Raw genomic sequence first — 21,599 nt, forward strand, 5'->3', positions numbered from 1 at the left:
TCTACAGTGAATAAAGACCAGCGCACACAAAACACAAGACATGATTATGGCACAAATAATAAAATATATAGCGTAAGGCGTGATATTGTAGTGAACAGTATAATGGCGTCATGCTGGCATCCCTGTTGTGTGTTACAGTCTGAATGCACACACACATTCCACCCACAAAAAGATAGGCTTTTCCATTAAATTGGTCGTTATTGTATAGTCGACCCCCTATGGATGCGATCCATACAATGACACACACACACACACACCTATTCTCTCTATAGTTGTCACAATTATCTCTGCTCTGGAAGCCTCTAATTGTGTATATGTGTGTGTCCGAGTGTGCGTGTGTTGCCTTAACCTCACTGATGTGATGCCTCCTTATTTTTTTTTTTTTTATTATCTCTGTATTTTCATCAAAGCAGCTTTAAGGAATTTTAAACCGCCTCCATCGCACGCTTTATTAACTTTTCATGTGGAGAGAAAAGAAGAAAAAAAAAAACCCCAACATATTTTTGCTAATGATAAAATAGAAATGAAATACTTCTGGTGAAAAATTTACTTTATTTAAAAATCCCCCTGAATGAAGCAACCTTGATATACCGCCAGGTGTGTGTCGCTTTATTTATTTATTTATTATTACTATTTTTTTTTCCTTTCTTTCTAAAGAATTCTCCAAAGCTGAAATCAAATATGAAGTCGCCTCACATATGAAGTATCCTCAAAAAAAAAAAAAAAAGCAAAGTGAAGCCGCAGCATTTCCAGAGAAACATCTCCAAAAAACCGGCGTTAATGCCAAAGTAAATCAGCGCTGATCAAACGTCTGGTCAAACAGCGGGGCAGCAGGTGATTTGCAGTGTCTGGAAAAGGTTACGGAGTGCACGTACGAACTCATAGAGCGGCACATAAAAAACACACTCGCTTGATGACTCACAGTGGCTTAGCAGCGCCGCGGCCATTGTCTACATCTGTAATTGTGTGTGTTTCTGTATTCGTGTGTGTGTCCGTGTGTCATTTGGTGAGTGAACATAAGTGGGTCTGGGGCGGTCTGTTGATGGAAGGAGTGTAAAAATAGAGAGATAACAGCCACTCTGCAGCCAAAGAGTTGAAGGAGGAGGAGGGGGTCAGAACATGGTGGCCTTGAGCACCCATTCCTCCCTCCAGCCGTCCATCCGTCCACCTTTCTGTCTCTCTCTCTCTCTCTCTCCATCTCCTCGTCTTCTCCTTCTTCCTCCAACGTCTGCCTCTCTCACGCCGATTCGTTCAGGCCACCTCGACAAAATGGAGTTTGTTAAGTGGACGGTGGCCGGGGAGGTTACAGAATCAGGCGGCGAAATTAGGAGGCTCGAACCCCGGATCTGTGGAAAAAGCCTCAACGGGAAACTCTTGATTTGTTTTGTCTTTTTTTTTTTTTTTTTGTAGTAATCAATCTTGATCACACTCGCTCACTCCGAAGCGGCCATTCGCTGCTCTTCGAGACTGTAAATTAAGAAAATAACAAGCTAGATTTTTTTTTGTTTGTTTTCCTGTCATTGCACCCACGTAGTCTCGACATCCTCCTCTGACCTCCAGCCTTAACCGCCTCGTGTGTCATTTTAACGCCGTAAAACGACACAAGAGAAGCTTAAATTGTGTAGGAACGACACGTGAGATGTGCTTGAGGTGTAGTGCGCTGTTTAGACGCAATCGCACGATATGAAGCTATTTTCCAGGGCCGTCAAAATTTACAATGACACAAACTCTAACGCGAAACTTAACCGTTGAATTAAAGGAGAACTTTTCAGCACTCGTCCTACAGCGTTGATGTGATTTACATTACCTGGGAGGTGTAACCAATCAGGAGGGATGTTGCCGGAGACGATATAAAGAGCCAAAGTAGCACAATTTATTTCATCAGGATTCTGTTAAAATCAATAATAAGACTAGAAATATAACATCCAGTCAACCTCTTGTTAATTCGTCTAAATATGCTTTTTCTCTCCCTCTTTCTGTCTCCACATTTCTTATAATTCTCAAAAACTTGTTACTTGATGCACCTGTAGTCTTGTCTTTACTTGTTCCTTCATCGACTGTTCCTCAAATTATACCCGATTACAAAACCGTCTCCCAAATAAGTTCATGTGAATAATTCTTCTCTGTAAAGATTTTTAAAAATTCTGCCAAGTTATTGTCATTTTTTTTGTGTCCAAGTTGAGCTGATAGCGTGCTACACTGATGGCCAAAATCGCACAACTTAAAAAAAAATATATAAAAATTGCAGCTCCTCAAAAAATGATCCGTTTCCTCGGCGCTCAGAGGTGAAGACGCCGACCACGAGCTGCAGCGTCTGTGGTCTGAGCCGGGCGGGCGACCTTTGCTGTCCATTCGTCTCACTCATTTACTGTCATCTCTCTTTGCCGTCTGTTAAAAGCATAAAACGTCCGCAAAAATTATCTGGTCACATTTCGAGGCGATTTGTGAGTCGGGCAGCTTTTTATTCCTGCCGGGTTTGTATTTTATTTCATTATGAAATCATTTTTTAAAAATGCATCCTTTGATAAATACGTAGGGGAAAGTAAGCTTTTTCTTTTGAAGCATTTGGAAAAAAAATAAACTCAATATAGGTAATGTGATTCTCCTTTGTATTTAACAGCCAGTTGCTCCAGCAGCCAAACTCTGATTGCAGCTCTGGAAGTGTGTAACGGGGTGTCTGGGAGTAACACAAAAAAAAAAAAAACAGGAATCATCTGCCCTCTTGTCCGTCCACTGAAATCCTAGGAAGTTGGGTGCACAGTGAGAGGGCGCAGGGGGGCAAATCACAGCGCTCTCCTGCCCCTCTTCCCTCCCCGACTCCATCCCACCCCTCCGTCCCTGGGGGTGGGTTTCAGAAACCTGCATCCCCATCCCATCTTATCCTTAAATTCGGAATCTGCCCGGAGCATCCTGATCCTCTGCCTGCTGGAACTGAGGACGGTCACGCTCCCAGATTAGGGATTTCTGATGCAACTCTGGTCAGGACAGCAGCTCAGCCCTGCAGCCTGGGATTGTGTGTGTTTTTTTTTTTTTTTTGCCAGCATGTGTGTTGGTGTGTGCACTTTTTTTTTTTTTTCATGTGCTGCTACATGTGAGCGTATTCATGCTGCTCCGGGCGAGTGTGTTTCACCGCTTGCTTGTGCATGTGTGTGGAAAGTCTTTTTGAGATCATGTTTTCACTCGCTCTCATTTACACTCCGCGAGGCTTTTTTTTTTTTTTTTTTTTTTGCTGTGTTCGGGCGCGTTGATGTTGCGCGCAGGTAAATAAAAGCCACCGCGCCTCGTCTCTTGACCTCGCAAAACAAGAAAAGGGAGCCCCGCAATTTTAAAAGTGTAGAGGAAAAAGGAAAGGAGAGGAGAGGGACGGGAGTGTTTGGCTGGTGCGAGGTGAGGGCGGGTGAGGCGAGGGGAGGCGGGGGTGGAGGGGTGTGGGGGGCTGTGGGCAGGAATCGGCGGCCTCTGCGAAAGGGCCTCCAGTGTGCGCGGGTCTGGCTACCCCCTCTGCGGGGCCCCGATCGATACAAACTCAGAGCAATAAAGCTTTCCCCCTGTCATCTCCACAGAATACAAAGCAGAGCGGGGAAGGAGGGGAAGGAGGGTGGGGGGGGAGGGGGGTGAGGAGGGATGGGGGAGGGAGGGAGGGGAGCTGTTCCGCTAGCCACACCAATTTCCTAACCCCCCACCACCACCATCACCACCACCACCACCACCACCGCCACCTCCCTCTTCTTCTTCTTTTCTCTCCCCAATTTCTAACCACAAACCACCTCACCCTCCACCTTTCCTTTACCTCCCGTTACCCTTCTTCTTCTTCTTCTTCTTCTCTTTCTTCCTTTCTTCTTCCTCACCCTCTCCGTCCTCACCCAGCCGACGAGCCGCCTGTATTTTATAATTAATGCTGTTTGAATAAATACGCTTAATAATTCATCGGTGTTATTTAAGGGGAGATTGATGGATTGACTTGGAGGGAAAGTGTAAGAGAGAAACAGAGCAAAAGATCACATCTGGAGAATAAAAAAAAAAAAAAAAAAAATTTTAAAAAAAGGACAGCGGATAGGAGGAAACGAATGCAGCAGTGTATGATGAGAGAGAGAGAGGGGTTTAAATAGAGAGGGGGGTAGGTAGGTGCTGTTAACAGAGGATGGGGTGATGGCCAGAGACGAACAGGGGGGGAAGGGAGTAGTGGAGGTATTACACTGAGCGAGAGATGGATGTGTCGATGGAGAGGAGCTGGTGGCGGAGGTGGGTGGGGGGGGGGTTGGAGGAATAAGGAGGAGATGGAGGTAGGGGGGATATTTAACGGGACAGGAAAGGAGAGGACAGGAAGGGGGTAAAGAGGTCAAATAAGCGCTCTGTTTAATTGGGAGCCAATTTAAGTCGGGTCCAATCGATAAACCTGTAAACCCAGCCATCTAACGGCTCGCAGCACGCACCATAGATCAGCCGGCTGCAGGAGAGGACGGCGGGCTGCTTTCCACACACCTCCTCATTCATTCATTCACTCATTCATTCATTTGGTTGCACTTGTAGAGCCTGAGAGACCCACATCTCCAATCAGAATTAAAGGGCGTGTGCAGCTCATCACAGCAACAAGAGACAGTTTCTGTGTTTTATTTTTTTCTTTCCCCCCCCACCCAGACTGGGATTTTCAGCCTGAATCCAAACAGTGTGAACATAAATATCCCCGCGGTCACATGACAGCCTCATAACTCCAAATTGAAGGATAATATGATCTTGTATGGGTGGAGAAAAATTCTGCCATCCTCGGACTTATGAGATCCTTTCAGCCCCCCGTCGGATAAACGCGGTGGTCAAGCTGAAAAGGAGGCTGCAGGATTTTCACTGCAAATCAGTGCGGAAATATCTGTACGGCAAATAAGAGTGAAAACCGGTTGATCCGTCAGGTCTTTGTGTGGATTCTTTTAGTCTCTATTTCAGTTTCCAATATTATTTTATGCCCTCTTTTTTCCCTCTAGAGTGCACAATTTAAGTTACAAAAATGTGGCAGTAAGTAAGCCGAGAATTATTGTAATAATTCTAATTCTTTACTTTTTAGATTTTCTGTATTTTGAATTTCTATCCGAGCACAAGGCCACGACAAGCCGCGATAAGTCCGCGGTGGTTCGGACTTGAAGCCCTTCGTGTCTCGTAGGTCTTTATCGAGGCCTTTATTCTTTCCTCTTTTTTTTTTTTTTCTTTTTTTTTTTCCGAAGCCCCCCTTGTCTCATTTTTCGGTCATCTTTCCGTCCAGCCTGTCGGTTCATTTTGTCATTGACTCTGTTGCTCGCAATCTGCCCCCTCCCTGCTCATCCAATCACTCAGACACAAGCCATCAAGGCGAGGCTGTGTGTCTTTGTTAGTCCAATTGTCACTATCTTTTCCTTCCTGCTATTTCCTGTGAGGATGCTCTGTCACACTGCAGTTCACTCTGTTCCATACATGTCCCTTTTTTTTATTATTTCTTTTTTTCTTTTTTTTGTGCGCTTCGACTCCTTTCGTTTTGATTTTTCTTCCATCTTGCGTGAAAGTTTGTGGTCACTTGTTTCTTATTATTACTGCTCATTTATTTCTGTCCCAGCGTCCTTCTCTGTCTGTTCACTCTTCTTTTTTTTTTTTTTTTTTTGTCTTTAATTCTCTTTTAGACAGACCTCATTATTTTTTTTTTTCCACCTTCAGCTATTATTCTCACATTCAAAAATTGTTTCCTTGCCTCTTTATCACGTTATTTCTTTTGTGGTCTTAGTTTGTGCGCCGTCTTCTCCCTCGTCTTCCCTACTGTCCCATCACCGTCGCTCCCTCTGTTCTCTCCATCATCCCAGCTGCCATTTTCTGTCCCTTGTTTCCTCTCTTTGAAACCATCTCTGTCATGTCTCTCAGCCTCCACTATTATCCCCACAAATTCCCAAAAATTTCCAGCGTCTGCTTGTTGTCTTGGTCCCTCTTGCTCATTTGTTTCCACCACCAACCCACCCCCTCCTGCCACGTCTTCCGCCTTCATCCACTCACTTTCTGCCTCCATCTTTACACCCCAACGCAGGGATTCTGGAAAAGGAAGTAACACACAGTGGCCATATCCTCCTTCCTTGTCCTCCCTCCCTTTATTTCTCTGTTTCCATCCCTCCATCCCTGCGTTGCGCTCCTTGGGGAGGGCAGTAATAATGGTGGAGAGAAGGAGAAAGGGAGGGCGGTGCGATTATTGTCTTGTCGGGAGTCAGAGGAATCGATCGGCACAGAAATATGTGGTGCGAGAAAGAGGTACTGTATCGGATATAATAAACACTCTGGAGACGTATTCGGAAAGCGCTGGCCCTCGTGCGCGTTCACATGCATGCATACAGCTGCACACACACCCTTGTAATCACTCTCTGTCTGACTCACACACACACACACACAGACACACACATGCAAGGTACACATGTGTGCAGAACATCATACGGACGCGGTACGTTTCCAGTTGTGCATAAACTCGTAGAAACACCTACATGAATCACCCAACAAACAGTCGTCTACGTGAAACATTACTCATTTACTCTCGGGGAGCAGTTGCAGCGCAGCCTCCTCAGTGTACTGTAGATGCATAACTGCATACTGAGGAGGTGTAAGAAGTCAATATTTATATTTAAAAAGATCCTCAACTCCTTAGCAGGTGGATTATTTTCCAGATGAGCGCCGGTAAAACCTGTGTGGGTGTCTTGACATTGAATTTTATGTGCTGCTTGTACACATCTTGAATAAATTAGACCCTTTTTTGAAAGGAAAAACACTGTAACTAGTTCAGTTTTGTATTAACATACAGCTGCAACCATGAAACTCATATTTGAACACCTTTGGAAACAGAAGCATCCTCTTTCACTCTTGTCCTTTAGCTTTGACAGCTGTTCGACTGTATTGTACGTCATTTTGAATCTGTCAGATGTGATTTTATTCTGGTTTCACCCTTTTTCTCTTCTGATATTAATGTGAACATCACCTGAAAAACAAACAACCCAGAATAACCCTTTAATACATACAGTTAAATTGTAAACAGCAGTGCAGACATTAGCATGCAGCACTTTGTTTGCCTCGGCTACAGGCAGAAAAACATGTTTATTCTTAATGATTAACACTCTCACAGGTACACACAAAATATGCGGGCAGTGGACATGCTCGCACACACACCAGTGCACGCATGTGGACACACACACGCATGCACAGTGATCTTTCATTGCTGTTGCCTGGCAACGGGTCTGTGTGTCCTGTGCTAGCAGAGCGCTGTCCAGCGATGCCATGACCGCTGCTGCTGACCACTACTGAAGGAGAGGGGGAGGAAGGTAGAGGGGGAGACAGGGGGAGGTGTGGAAGGGATGGAGAGATCATGCAAAAAAAAAAAAAAGTGAGGTAGAGATCACAACGCAGAGACACATATTCGAGTTTTAATGATACAAACGCTACTCCGAGAGAGAAATAACCCGTTTTTGCTGTGGCTTAATGGGAAAAACACAGTTAATCTGTCAGAGCAACATGATAGTGAGGCAGCGATAAGGTCTGCTGTAAGACAGGGAGAGGCTCATATTAGGAGCAGAAATGACCAAAAAACTGACACACCTGCAGAAATTGTGAAATTGAAATGGTGTGCACAGAGGAGTGTGAAGATTATCAGTTTAATTCAGTCTGTAGCCTCAACAGGATGTGATTCTGATGCATAGCAATAACATCAAGTTCGCACATTTGAACCGTTTTATTCAAGCTTTGTTAGACGGTTTAATTAAATAACGAAGATGACGACACACCTGAAGCTACCCCCTTGTCAAAGCTAAATTTTTTCTTCGGTGCTGCATTATTCTGTAAGATCTCATTATTTCAGGAAACCTTGTAACCAGGCAGAGGCTTACATATGTATATATTAAACCCCTTTCAGACCAATTTACATTCTTCTGATCTTAAGCGAATGTGCCGGTTTCACGTCTGAACGAGCACCCTGACAACTATTTCGCAAAAATCTTGCCAGGTTCACCTATATTAACATTTCTGTCTCACTTTCACCGAGAAGTCTGAACTCCCAGCTGTCATGTTAATGCATAGATATGCAAAAGCGACGTACTCTGAGTTGTGTGAAGCGATTTGGAGAAGGATTTTTCCACATTTCAGCTCCAATTTCAGTCAAAAAAAACATCCCATGACGCGTTTCTCATTGCTCTCTACAATTCCTCGTCTATTAAAACTTTACTAGCATGAAGACGGAAACTTTAACAGATTAATGCATTAATGAATGTGATCCAGCTGAGGTGCAGTTTGTTGCTTCCAGCTGTTTGTAGAAATCTTTATTAAATCCCTGCAGCGTCAAACTGCAGCAAGATCCATACAAGCATCTCCAAAGACCAACAGCAGTGACTTTATTTATTATTAACTATAATTATAAAGAATCCTCAACATGGAGACAGGATTGATTGGGATCTAACAGCAGGTCACACTGTGTAGTTGTATTAATGTTAAAAGTGACCTATGTCTAAAGGAAAGGATGCTGTAACGTTACCAGATTAGTGAAGCAGCGATGTTACATATCTAATGCCTGAAAAGGGCTTTAGTTAGCTCATCAGAATGGTGTTTTTCTAGAATTGCAAGCCAGTTTGCTGCAACCTGTTTCACTTTCTGGCAAAAGTCAAGTCCACTAAATGAGGATTAACTCCACCAGTGTGTTCCATAAATGTTTGATGCTTAACACAGGATGGAAAACGACATCGATGGAGAAGCGTTTTATAAGACAGAGGCGGAGACGGGATGTTAGAGATTAAATTTGACACAGTGAAGCAGGTGCGAATGAGGGAATTAAGATGATGGCAAACAGGTAAAAGGGTTTAGATGGAAGGGGAAAGGTTAGAAAGAAGTTCAAGTGAGATGCTTCTGTTGCAGCCGAGAGGGAAGAGGAAGAAGAGAGGGATCCGAATAAATCAGGGATGGACCGAGTGGAGGACAAAGAGAGGTGGGAGGTGAGGGACGAAGTGAAGGAGCAGGGATGATAATAGGAAGTGTGAAGCCGGAGAGCCGAGCGCAGGTTGTGTTGGTCGGGGCGTAGCATGCTAGAGCTAACCGGTTAGCCGTTTGCACCATCACCTCCTTCACTCTTTCAGCGTTTTCACGGACAAATGTGCTCGCCAATGCATCTAAAAATAAGTAGTTTGTATTGAGAGGTGGCCAAGAAATCAGTGTGCACCCCAGTAATGTGTTTCTTTGCTGCATTAAACAAGGGCAGAGCTGGAATGAATCATTTTTCAGTGGAGGTGAAGGTGTTGGTAACCTGAAGCTGCTACTTCAGCGCCTCAGCTGGATGGAGCATCTTCAGGACTCACCTTTTAAGAAACTGGGAACCGCGGTCCTATTTTCAGATCGAGGATGTCCTGAATTCAAAGTTTTATTACTGGAACAGGTTCAAGTATTAAAGAGTTGGATAGTGTTTTATTTTAAGCCAAAACTGCCCAAAAAAATTGATCAGGGTCTTTTTTTCTGGAGTATTTTGTGCACTGGTTCACCACATCAATATTCAGCGACTTAGACCCTTGTTAATAGCAACTACAGCTGTGAAAATAATAGAATATGCAGTGAAATATGCTCCGCACAGTGACATTATTTGGAAGTCTAATTCTGTGTTACAGTATTCAGCCTGGCTAACACAGTTTACAGTATATCTGCAGCGCCTTCACCGCTCATAACAAAAGAGAACGTATTCTCATTAAATGCAAACAAATGCATCCACATCCCTCGAGCTCCGTTCTTTGGGTATTGTTTGTTTTCAGCTGCATGATGGTCATTAAAATGACAAATGGTGCTTCTGTCAGATGTGTTGAATAAAGAGATGCAGCCGACCGAACTGTAGCGACACTCACTTTCCATGTTTGACAGGAGTTCGGTTTAAAAAGTTGAGGTTTGATGTCAGCGCTTTAAAAAAAAAAAAAAAAAAAAAAAAGACGAAAACAAAGAAAGAACTTTAAAAAGACTTTTCTAGATCTGCAAAAGATTAATCGGTTTGTCATTCAGAAGACAATTAAGGATTATTAATTAAAGTGACTTTGCAGACAGCTTGTTAAAATTGGAAATGTGCTTTTTTATTGTGAATCATTTTGGACTTCAAATGAACAAAAAGAGTCGTTTAAAAACTTCCCCTAATAATGAAGAACAATGTTATTGTGTATTTTCTATTTTTTAATGAGTGAATATAGAAATCAGACTTATCAATAAGTAAATGATGAGCTGCTATTTACAGTCATTTGCTCATTTTGAATCTGTTATCTTTACTTTATTTCGACTTTCTTATATTTTATATTAGTTATTAGTAGAACCTGAGAAAGGCAGAAAGAATAAATACATTTAAAAGACAATTTGAAAGTCTCGTCTTTAGTGTGACTTAAATGTCGTGTGTTTATTCCTTATTATTGTTCTATCTATCTTCTAGTCTTGTGTACTTTATTTTTAATTAAACTTTTTTAACTCACTTGGAGATTAAATGCACGACTTATGCTGTTTAAAGTTTTAAGGAGAAAAAAAAAAGCACTGATGTGACATTTTAACACAGAAAATAGCTTTTTTTTTTAAAAAATCATCGTACATTTTTCCGCTTTTACGTTGTTTCTGGACTAATCACGAGGGTTGTGCAGGTTTTATAGCAAATGGTAGAAATCAGAATAGTTTACTATGAAGTCATTTGTCCTCGTCAAACTTTTCTCCTATAAATTGCATTTTTCTTTACCGTTTTCCGTCCCTGGAAAAGTGTGTAAACGTAATATAGTACGTTAAAAAAACAAACTCATACGTGGATCCTGATAAAAGTTAAAAAGAGCAGTGTGTGTCTGACAAAGTGTGTGTGCGGAGATATTTCTTAAAAATTTTAAACGACTCCTGCAGCTTTTCCCTCCTGCTGCAGACTTCTGAGCGTTTCCTCATCAGAGCGGCCGCTGATCCGCTCGCTGTGTTTTTGTTTGCCGAGTGTGACGGCGAGGGACAGGTGGAGAAGGCAGCTTGTTTGTGTGCGGCTGCGAGGCGGCGAGGTGGCCGAGACCATGTGCCCGACCTTTGACATCCACACGCCAAACAGCGCCGGCGACCCCCCCACGCCCCCCAACCCCCCAAACGCACACACATAAACCCACGCGCCGTCTGTCACCGGCCCCTGACAGGCGTGACCGAGGCGGGGTGGGTGGGCAAGAGGGAGGCAGAGGGGAGGCAGGGGAGGGTGAGGGCGGTGAGTTTAGGACCCCTCCAGCCATCCTATCCCCCCTTTCTCCCCCACTCATTCCCCCTTTTCTAATTCCCTGACAGTGACCCTCGGCTCCCCCCCTCCAACACTCATGCAGGCAGCCTGGTCGTGTCAACCCCACAAGACAGATACATCATCTGCCCAGTGGCCTCTCTCTCGCTGCTATTAGCACTGATAGGATGAGTAAGAAGAGAGGCGGGGGGTCTGCCTTATATGTGAGTGCATTTGGGTGGTGGTCACTGTGACTTTACATACAGATTTCACCCTGAAATCAACTGTACTTGCAAGAAAAAAAGTGATAAAAAAAAAATGTACGTTTTTTTTGCTGAAGGGTCCTGGACATCTGTGACATTTAGGACTCGGGTTTGCTTGATTTGTTAGCATACATGAGGTTGGGTGGGATGGATGGGGGGTGGGGGTTAAAAGGCTCCATGGCCAGAGGGGTTAGGGGCAGTTGAGGCGTTATGGGGATGGAGGAGGGGGTGGAGGAGGGGAGAGGGCTGGATGATAAAATGATTTTATGGGGTCCCTCTCTTCATCTGCTGAGAGGATGAAGGAGGCTGGAATAATAACGTGTGTGTGTGTGTGTGTTTGAAGTGGAGTGGATTACATTAAAGTCCATGTTTCAGTGAGATGGATTCAGCATTTTAGTAAATTGTATTTTTAAATAGTGTGTTTCTGGAGGTTTGTTTGCGCGAGTGGTTCGACTTGGTGCTGATGGTAACACTGAAGGGCGGAGCGGTTTGAGTTTTTTCAAAATCTACGAAATTGAAAAATTTTCAACCGCAAACACTCAATTTCTTGCATTCTGGTAAATTTTCTGCACCAATTTATGATTTTTCTGCGTCAGTTTGTGGTGAAAACGTCTTTATTTGTCTGCATTTGAAGGAAAACGCAGAATTCAAGCACCAGGTGACAATTCAAAATATAACTGAACACAATATAGCAAGTTATTCTCCTGATGATCAACTTTTCTCATTTCCCTGCTGCTGATTAAACACATATAAAGGCAGGATTTATAATTATTTTTTGTCTTTTGTTTGCATTTAATTTGCATCTTTTCACATAAATAACTGATTTTAATTCACTTGTAATCTCCTTTGCTGTAGCAGCTCAGGTGTGTTTCTGCTCAAAACTTTCTGCAAAATCAGAACACATCACATATATGTGAGTCTAATACGCTGAAGAAAAGGAACCAGCTCTGTCTTAAATCTACACCGATGGAACATGTAATAGTGATAGCAGCCGCAGCAGCACTAGAGGGGACGTTAGCAGCACTGGAGTCACTCGTTTTAGTAGAATGGGTGCTAATAGTAAAAGGTTTCTTGTGGTAGAATATTTCCATATGGAGGAGCATTCCATCCATTATCTATACACCGCTTTATCCTCACTAGGGTTGGAGGAACATTAATAACAGAAGATTTTTAAACATCAGCTTTAGTTTCTGTGTGTTTTGTTGCAGAAACCTTTATTAACCAGACTGGTTTTTTAAAACTTTTACATATTTACGTGCATTGTATTTAAATTCCAGTCTTAGTTTTGCTGCCATCAGCTCCTTCCTTTACTTATTCATCCCAGATAATGTGAAGTCGACCTTTGACTTTAGACTTCTACACCTTGAAAACAATCTGGTCTTTCTTCTGAACTTGCTACTGAATACAGAAGATTCTTTTTACATGCTTCATTACCACGTAAGCTGCTGGATACGCCAACACACAGACACAGTCCTGATGAGGATGTCTAAGAGGGTGCTGCCACCATCTGGCTGCTTTATGCAACTGCATCTTCTCCGCTGAGCGAACGTGCAATCAGTCCTTAAAGAAAATGTTTTTGTCCAATTATTACATCAAACCAGATCGATTTTGATTCTTGCATTTGACTTAGAAAATGATTTTTACTTGATAATCTTCAAAGGAAGGATTTTTGAACATTCAGCACCAAATAAAGACGCTATTAGATGCTTTCTAATTGAAAAAAAACTGTTTAAAATGTTATTTTGGTGCAAAATCCCCATCTAGATTGACATTAATGTGCACGATTACAGAGATGAAAAAGGAATTAAGTCAAACCAATCTGAAGCCGAAGTAAAAACAAAGGTGTGTGTGATACACTTTGGATCTCAAACAATGCATCTGTCTGTTTTTTCTCTTCCTTTCTCCCCTTTCCTCATTCTTTAGTCTTCATTGTGAGTTTACATTTCCTCGGTGCATCACTCCGTCTCCCTCCAGCTCCTCTCGCTACACCTTGAACCTGTCGGTGACCCTGATGATCAGATTACTGCACGTACAAACATGCAAACACTCACACTGAGCTTCCGCTTCTTTTGTTGTCAAAGTGTTCATCCGTTCCCTGTCTTGCATGTTCGACACTATATCATACAGAACATGTGGACATTTTAGTGTGTGTGTGTGTGTGTGTGGCAGATATGAGGGAGGCAGCCGGACGACGGCCGTATCTATAGCAAAGAGGAAGAGCAGCAGGGCAGAGGATGCTAGCTGTGGCTTTATGAGGTGGACTTTGATTATTTTCACAGTTGTGCTTCCTGTCAGACACATGAACCTCGTGCCAAAGACAAAATGTGGGCACTAAATCACACGGAGCTCAGATTTTAGGCTCCTTCCGACTGCGTCATTATCGTGACGCGTCCTCTCTGGTTGAGCCGCAGACGAGCCGATGGAGAGTGAGTTATAAAAGCACGAGACGCACAGAAGTTGAGGCGTAGAGCGGGGAGGGTGAAGGAGTGTTTCATCCAAGATGGTGGCAGGCGGCGGTGCTGAGTAATGTCTGGTGCTCAGGTAAGCAGTTCCTGTGGCGTCGTTCTTCCTGGACCAATTACTGCTGCAATCCCAGACGTGACCACAAACAGGAGGTGCAGCGAGGGTAGTTAGGATGATACCTGCCACCAAAAGTTGATTCCTAATCCCACTTCCGCCTCCCGGGTCAATAAAGTTTACATTTAAAGAACTAAATTAGGGTGTGATAGCATCGGTTTTGCTGCTCAAGCATAAAGTTTTTTGCTTAGCAGAGATTTCATGTGTTTACTGAAAAATGAAATTATTAGCAGGCCTAATTTTTTTAAAGTCTTGAATTATTTCTCAAAAAAACTGAGCTGCTTCTCCTAAATGTTGCAGACTTTCAGACAGATTCAAGAGAAAGTGTGGCTGCAACTAATCATCGATTAATCGTTATTTAGAGCTGAATAGAATTTTATTGCCATTTGCACGAGTACATGACAGTAAAGGTGCACTGGAGTTCGTTTTGCATTTCTTCAATTCAGCTTTATATATTTTTTTAAAAAATGTAAGGAATAAAAGTAAGAGCAGCAGCAAAAATATATAAAAGTACATTATACGAATCAAATACACATTCTAAAAAACACCTTATTAACAAAAAGGAAGATAAATACCCTGAGTAGTTCATGTTGTGTTATATCTGGGCTTTAAAAAATCAGAAAGTGGAAAAAAAAATGTCAGTCAGTGTTTCCAAAAGCCAAAGACAACAAACATTTTTGTCCTCAACCAAAAGATGTTCAGTTTATTGTCATAGAGGAGGAAAGAAACCAGAAAATATTCACATTGAAGAAGCTGGAATCAGAGAATAAACTTAAAAAATGACCAATGAGTTAATCTTTGCAGCTCTAACAGCAATATGATTTCATTTCCACTTTAAATACACCAACTCCTGCACACGCTGTAGGTATTTCTCGAAAAATATTCCTTGCAGACACACCACGGTTTGCTGGCCGTTCTTTTGAATTCAAATGCTTCCTCGCTGCATTGATTTGGGCTGAACTTTGACGATGACTTTGACCCGCAGAATAGTCAGACGCCCCAAAGTTCAGCCACTCTAACATGAAGGAGGGAGCCGACCTCTCGTTCAGGAAGCTGTGATTGTTTCTCCTCCTTCGTTTTGTGCGTCTGCATGGGGAAGGAAAACATGAAGTGCGGGAGGAGGGTGGGCTGACGGCGAGTGAATGGACGGACGGGTGCAGAGTTTTGACATGCAACACGAGAGTTTATACACAACGCTCGGATGTGTTTACAGGTGGCGTGTGTATGGGTGTGCATCGATTTTCTTTTCACATAAAGTCTGGCAAAATTTCAATTTCTAAACTGTGCTTCAAGTCGATTCTCAGCAGAAACGTGAATCTTGTTTTATAATTCAGATTTAGTTTATTGGACTGTCCGAATAGTTTAATGTGTCACAGCAAAGCTCCACGTCCAACACAGATACATCTAATAATAATATGCAACTTGAGATTATTTAAATCCTTTGCATTATTGCGATTCCTTATTTTGTCATTTGGCATTCAGCTTTTTCATCTCATCTCCCACCTACATGAGTAATATTAGTGATGCTTTTGTTAGTTTGAAATAAAACGATGGAGAATTTGTTTTGTCTGCAGAGAAACCGGAAGTTTTCTGTTTGTCTCACATCTGTATGTTGTGTATTTATATTGTGTGTGTGTGTGTGTGTGTGTGTGTGTGTGTGTGTTGTGCCCACAGTCAAGTCAAGTCATCGTTGTTTGTACAGACGTCAAGCAAAAATGCATTTAACACAAAAATAAGATTGCAGATTTACCTGACAAGACCCTACAATGTTGTTTGTTCTATACATTTACCTGACAGATTGAGATATTACGGTTCAGACTGTACGGTATTATTTATTCCATGCCTCAGTGTACGCCAGTTTTGCGTCCTACATTTAAATTCCTGCACCCATTTGTGACTTTATGCATCAATTTGAGGTGGAAATATTTTTATTTATGTAAAAGAGAACACTTAATTCAGGCACGATGAGTAAACATTATGCCTGTTTCTCCAACGTCATTTGCATTTTCCATTTTCCTTTCTTCGAGGTGAGGACAAATGCGAGTGTTCTCAATATTTGTGAAACCAGTCGCCTTCGTCCATCTGAAATCTCCACCTGTTATAAATTCTACAAATGTACCAGATTCATTTTAATTTGACGACTGTGCAGTATTATTCATAACATGCAGAGTCGCCACCAATTTTTGCATCAAACACTTAATTTCCTGCATTCTGGTGAATTCATGCACCAGAGGAAATGTTTCCATTTGTGGAACGCAAAACACAAAATTAAGTCGCAACGAGTAAACGAGTCTGTCTTACAAAATAAAAGTCATTTAGTTCTTTCATTTTCTTTTGTGAGGGTGAAGACAAATGCAAGTGTTATTGTGTTTAGAGAGCGTTACCCCTGAAACCTACACCTGTCATTTATTAAATATATTAAAAACTGTATGATGTTATTTATTTCATGGGTGTAGATTTGTTTGAACATTTTCAGAAGACACATTAACACACCTGCATTCTGGTGGATTTTTATGAACACATTTGTGACTTTTGTGCATCAGTTTAAGGTGGAAAAGTCTCAATTCATGACGAGGACTGAAGCACAATGAGTAAACAATACGCCTGCTTTTCAAAATAGAAGTAATTTGCTGATTAACTTTTCTTTTATTTGGGGTTAAGGACAAATGCGAGTGTACTTTACATTTCTTCTATCAATTTGTCAGACTAGTTTAAATATTAAATTCACCCGACAGCATCACTTATAATGCAAATCGTTTGCAGTCTTTTCCTCAGTTGTTTCAAAGTTACCTTGATAATTGTTGCTGAAAATCTGTTGTATCCGCTCTTTTATCTGCTGTGTTGGCCTGATTTAGCTGTGTGTGTTTTCTGTGCACCTGTCTGATGTGTACCTGTGTGTTTTCCTACAGAGATCAGGATGTCCAAAGCATCAGGGGAGGAGAAGCCTGGAGCTGACTATCCAGGGGACAGTTCAGGTAAAAGCAACAAAAATGCAAACACACGTACAGACATTTTACGACATGAGTCAAGTTTAGTTCAAACATGTCTTTAGCCAACTGAATGTTTCTGAGCAGGTGTGAACGTAGTAAACAGCAATTTGCTCTTTAATGTTTTCCAGTGAATGTTACATCATTCGCAAACATAAAGTTATGCAACACACACACACACACACACACACACACACCGTCTAATAAACGTTTCTGTGTCGCTCTTTTCCAGACTCTGACAGAAACAGCCCTGATGACCAGGTTGGTATTTTTTGACGATAATAAAACAGAGCATGTTATTGAAGTTCATAGAATCCTTTGCTTATGAATTCTGCTTGTCTCAACTAATGATGACGCTGCAGTAAATATTTCAACAATCATCTCAGCAACTGTGTGTTAATCAAATTATGATGATAACTTTTAGTCTGGTTGCCTATTTAGAGCATTTATATGCTGTACTTTCTCAAATATTGACCCTGAACTCAAAGCAGTTTCTGGGTGTTTTTTCGCTCCTGTCACACTGGGGCTCATTTTTCACTGCGATATAAAATCCTGCACGACCATGACTACAAGTAGAGACAACTCAACAATGTCTTCTGTGCAGTGTGACACAATTATAACGCCATAAATCATTAAAAAAGACAAAACCAGATTGAGTTTAATTGATGATTTGATTTACAAACACAGAAAAAATCTGGAAATTAACATTTTTTTCAAGTGACGTTCCCAACACTGGGATGAAAAATGGTGGCATGCTATAGACATTTTATTACTTACAGTCGTCCTTAAATGTGTTCATACCCTCCCATTAAAGAAGGAAAAAACAGCTGTCACTGAAATAAGTTATTGACAAAAGTAATAATAAATAAAAATGTAATGAAAATTATGACGTTGCTTTTGAATTGTGGTTCAACAGAAATTTTAAAAAAAAACAGCAAAAAAAAACAAAAAAACAAGCAAACCAGCATGATGGGACCCGTAAACTAATATTTAGTTGAACAACCCTTTGAGCCAATCACTGCAATCAAGTGTTTTCTGTAACTCTCAGTCAGACTTCTGCACCTGTTGACAGGTATTCTGGTCCACTGCTCATCAGCAAAGGCCTCTCATTTATCTGGGACAGTTTTGTTTTTTAAAATGATTCTTTTCAACCACAATTCAAAAGCAATGTCTTATTTCACTAAATTATAATTTAGCAATTTTTTATTTATTATTACTTTTTCAGTTTCTAGTTATTTGAGTAACTATTGTGAATTTTGCCTTTCCTTAATGGAAGGGGATGAATACATTTGAGGACGACTGTACTTACTCTGCCTGTTGGCTTTAGGAAGATGTTTCACCATGCTGAATGGCTGAGTGTATCTTACAACAAGTTGCTCCTATTTATAATGTCTTCGAGCACATATTTTACTCATCAACTATGTTTTTTTTTTCTTCTCAATCTCCCTAGTTTGTCTGCTTTGTGTAAACATAGCCTGCAGTTCAGCCGAATAGTCCCTGACGTGCTGTTACTTGATTATTGCTGAGTCATGGTGCCTCAGTTTTCCTCCGAATTTTTTTTTTTTTTACTGTATCTGGCGCCCATTGTTCATTTATGGCACATTTCTAAAGGAGACGTGTAGATTAAAGTGATTTGGATGAAATATCTCAATTTGAGGCCAATTTTGTGCTGATTTTTCCAAACGAAACGAAAAGTCACTCATTAGTTCAACAGGCCTGAAAAGATAAAAATCCAGTGATTCCGTTTGTTTTTACAGTTTGTAGCTCTGATAAACCCGACGTGTGTTCCAGTGAGATGGCTGCAGATTCCTACTGGTTTTGCATAAATCATTTTTCTTTCATATTGTTTGTTTTGAGGATCTTTACTTTTGTTGGATCATGAAGCTTCGGTGATTTTCTTCCCCCCGTCGTGTATAACTGATCACAGTATCGCTTCATCTCCAGCTCTCTACAAACCCACTCTTACTGTAACGCTGACTCACTGGAAACCTGTTGACACAGATTACGCTGTGGTGTTTCATCTGAATCTGTCATCAGGTGATATTGATCTTGTGAATGTGTGTGATTTGTTTGTTAACGTGTGTGTGTGTGTGTGTGTGTGTGTGTGTCTCGCTGCAGGTCCAGACAATGAAAACCAGCCCCTTCAGCCTCTCTCCCACACAAGCTGGCAGCAAGGTGAGCCAGCTCAGACAGGCACTGTGTGTGTATGTGTGTGTGTGTGTGCATGTGTGTGTGCGTGTCTGGGTGTGTCTGTGTGTGTGTGTTAGCTTTTAGCAGCGTCATTGCTATAAATCTGCAGCAGTCAAGCCTTCTATATGACACATACAGCAAAAAGTTGAGCAATTATCTTTTCATCCATTTACAGTTTTCGCGCCTTTCTCTGTCCTGATGATGGACTTAAATGTTTGCTTATAACAAATAAATTTGCTAATGTTTCGATAGGATAAGATCAATCGATCGCTCACATGTTACAGCAGCTGGATGCAGACGAAGCATTAAAGAAACAGAACAATAAGTGCAATGAGGCTTAAAATAAAGATGTAACTCATATATAATAAAGACAGCGTAAAAGGCATGATGAGTGTACATATGGAGAAGTATGGATGTGACGTGTCTGTGTGTGTACGGTGCAATAAAACTGCTTTGTGTTTGCATAAAAAATAACAAAGCTTCCAAAAGTGCCGCTTAGTGTGCATCTCCACATTTAAAAAGACGATGATGCGGTTGTGTGGGAACATGTGTAACGTAAGTGGAAGCATCCAATATGCAAATCATGCAGCCGTAACCCCGCCCACCTTTCTGAGGAGAAACGAGTTGACAGAGGAGAGCAGAAAGGATAAAAAGGGATGTGACTGGGGTGACAGTGAGTGATCGACGTGAAGATGCAGCACAGTGCAGCCCTGATGGATGGGAAATGACAGGGCTGCGAGCAGGTAACGACAGCTGGGGGTCAGAGGTCAGCAGCTTTGGAATTTTTCTGACACCATGAAAACGAGGAAGATTGACTCGTCCTTTTGGACAGATGTCCGGCGCACGCTTCAATCTGTGAATCAGGGGTAAGAAGCAAGACAGAGGACGAGTTCACAAAGTCAAACAAAGGAGCATGAAGAAAAGTATTGCTGGGGGTTTTTTTCTCCTTCTCACTGCCATAGTGTGGTTTGTCTTCTCGTGCTCCTGCATTCTGAGAAACCTGTTTGTTTGCACTTTGAATGTATGGAACAAAGTGCTTATAACTTTAGCAACACTCATAATTATGCTGCTGCTGACGGTCGGCATCTTTCAAGTGCTTCTTAAATATGCGTCTGCGTGTTTTAAAACCTGTGCTTGTATGTGCGAGGGAAGGTCTAAGGTGATTTTCACACGAGCAAAACGACAAAAAAAATAATGTGTTAGTCAGCTTTTGATCTTATTGTTGTCCTTTAAGGTGTGTCTCAGTTTAATGAGCGGGAAACATTTTGGACTTGTAGGATTTGTGCACTGATTTGGTTAAAGGCTGCAAAATGGAGGAGGGTGTTTTCTAAACTTGTCAAAGCAAACAGACGTTTTCTCGCAGCATTGTGTTTAACAGCCTCTGATTTTTTTTGCAGGTTTAGTATCGCGCACTCATTCTCAGCTTGTGTGTGATTTTGTTTTTAAGATTATTTTTCTGGCATTTTACCTTCATTTGACAGGATAAGTAAAGAGAGACAGAGAAAGGTGGGAAGAAGACATGCAGCAAATGAGTCGCTGGCCGGACTTGAACCGTGGCTGTTGCGTCAGGGACTATAGCCCTGTACACGGGTCGCCATCTTAGAATAGAATAGAATACAATAGAATAGAACAATTCTTTATTTATCCCAGGCCTGGGAAATGACTGAAATTACTGTCTTATCTGGTTGAGCTACCGGAGCGCCCTTGTGTATGATTGTATAAAAGTTTCGTCTGAGGTGTAGCACCTGTTAAACATCAAGAAAAGTTTGATTATCGGTAATCAGACGGCCGAGTGTGCGCGTTTGCTCGGGGTTTTTGAGAGCGTGCAACTGTGTGAATGTAATGCAACCTTCGCCTCAGAATGCTAAAAGACATTTTGCCTTTGTGGTCTCCTGCAGGGAAAGAGCGAGGAGAGCTCTGAGATAACACACGGCGCTGTGCCTCCTCCTCTTCCGGCTCCTCCCTCTCAGCAACAGCAGCAGACTCAACACCACCACACACAGCTGATGCTCGCTGGCAGTCAGCTAGCAGGGGTGAGAGAACACACTCACACACAATCAGAACGTATTGTAGAAATTATGAAAATAGTTACTGTACTGAGTAGACTTGACCCTTTCAGACATCAGACGTGCACCTCTTATTCTTAACCTAGCATGTTTGAGTGAGCGCCCTGATAAAATTCACATTAACAGACAGACAGGTGCAAAATTACGAAGTTTTGCGACGTGATTTGGGGACTTTTTCCACAATTCAGCAACAATATTGGTCCAAAATCATCACAGCAAAAGACACTATCTACATGTCAAAATCACAAAACCCCACTTATCATTTACTTTGCACTGCAGTTTCACACCTATTCAAAAC

The sequence above is a fragment of the Stegastes partitus genome, unplaced genomic scaffold, assembly GCF_000690725.1.
Source record: "Stegastes partitus isolate 25-593 unplaced genomic scaffold, Stegastes_partitus-1.0.2 Scaffold611, whole genome shotgun sequence".
NCBI lineage: Eukaryota > Metazoa > Chordata > Actinopteri > Pomacentridae > Stegastes > Stegastes partitus.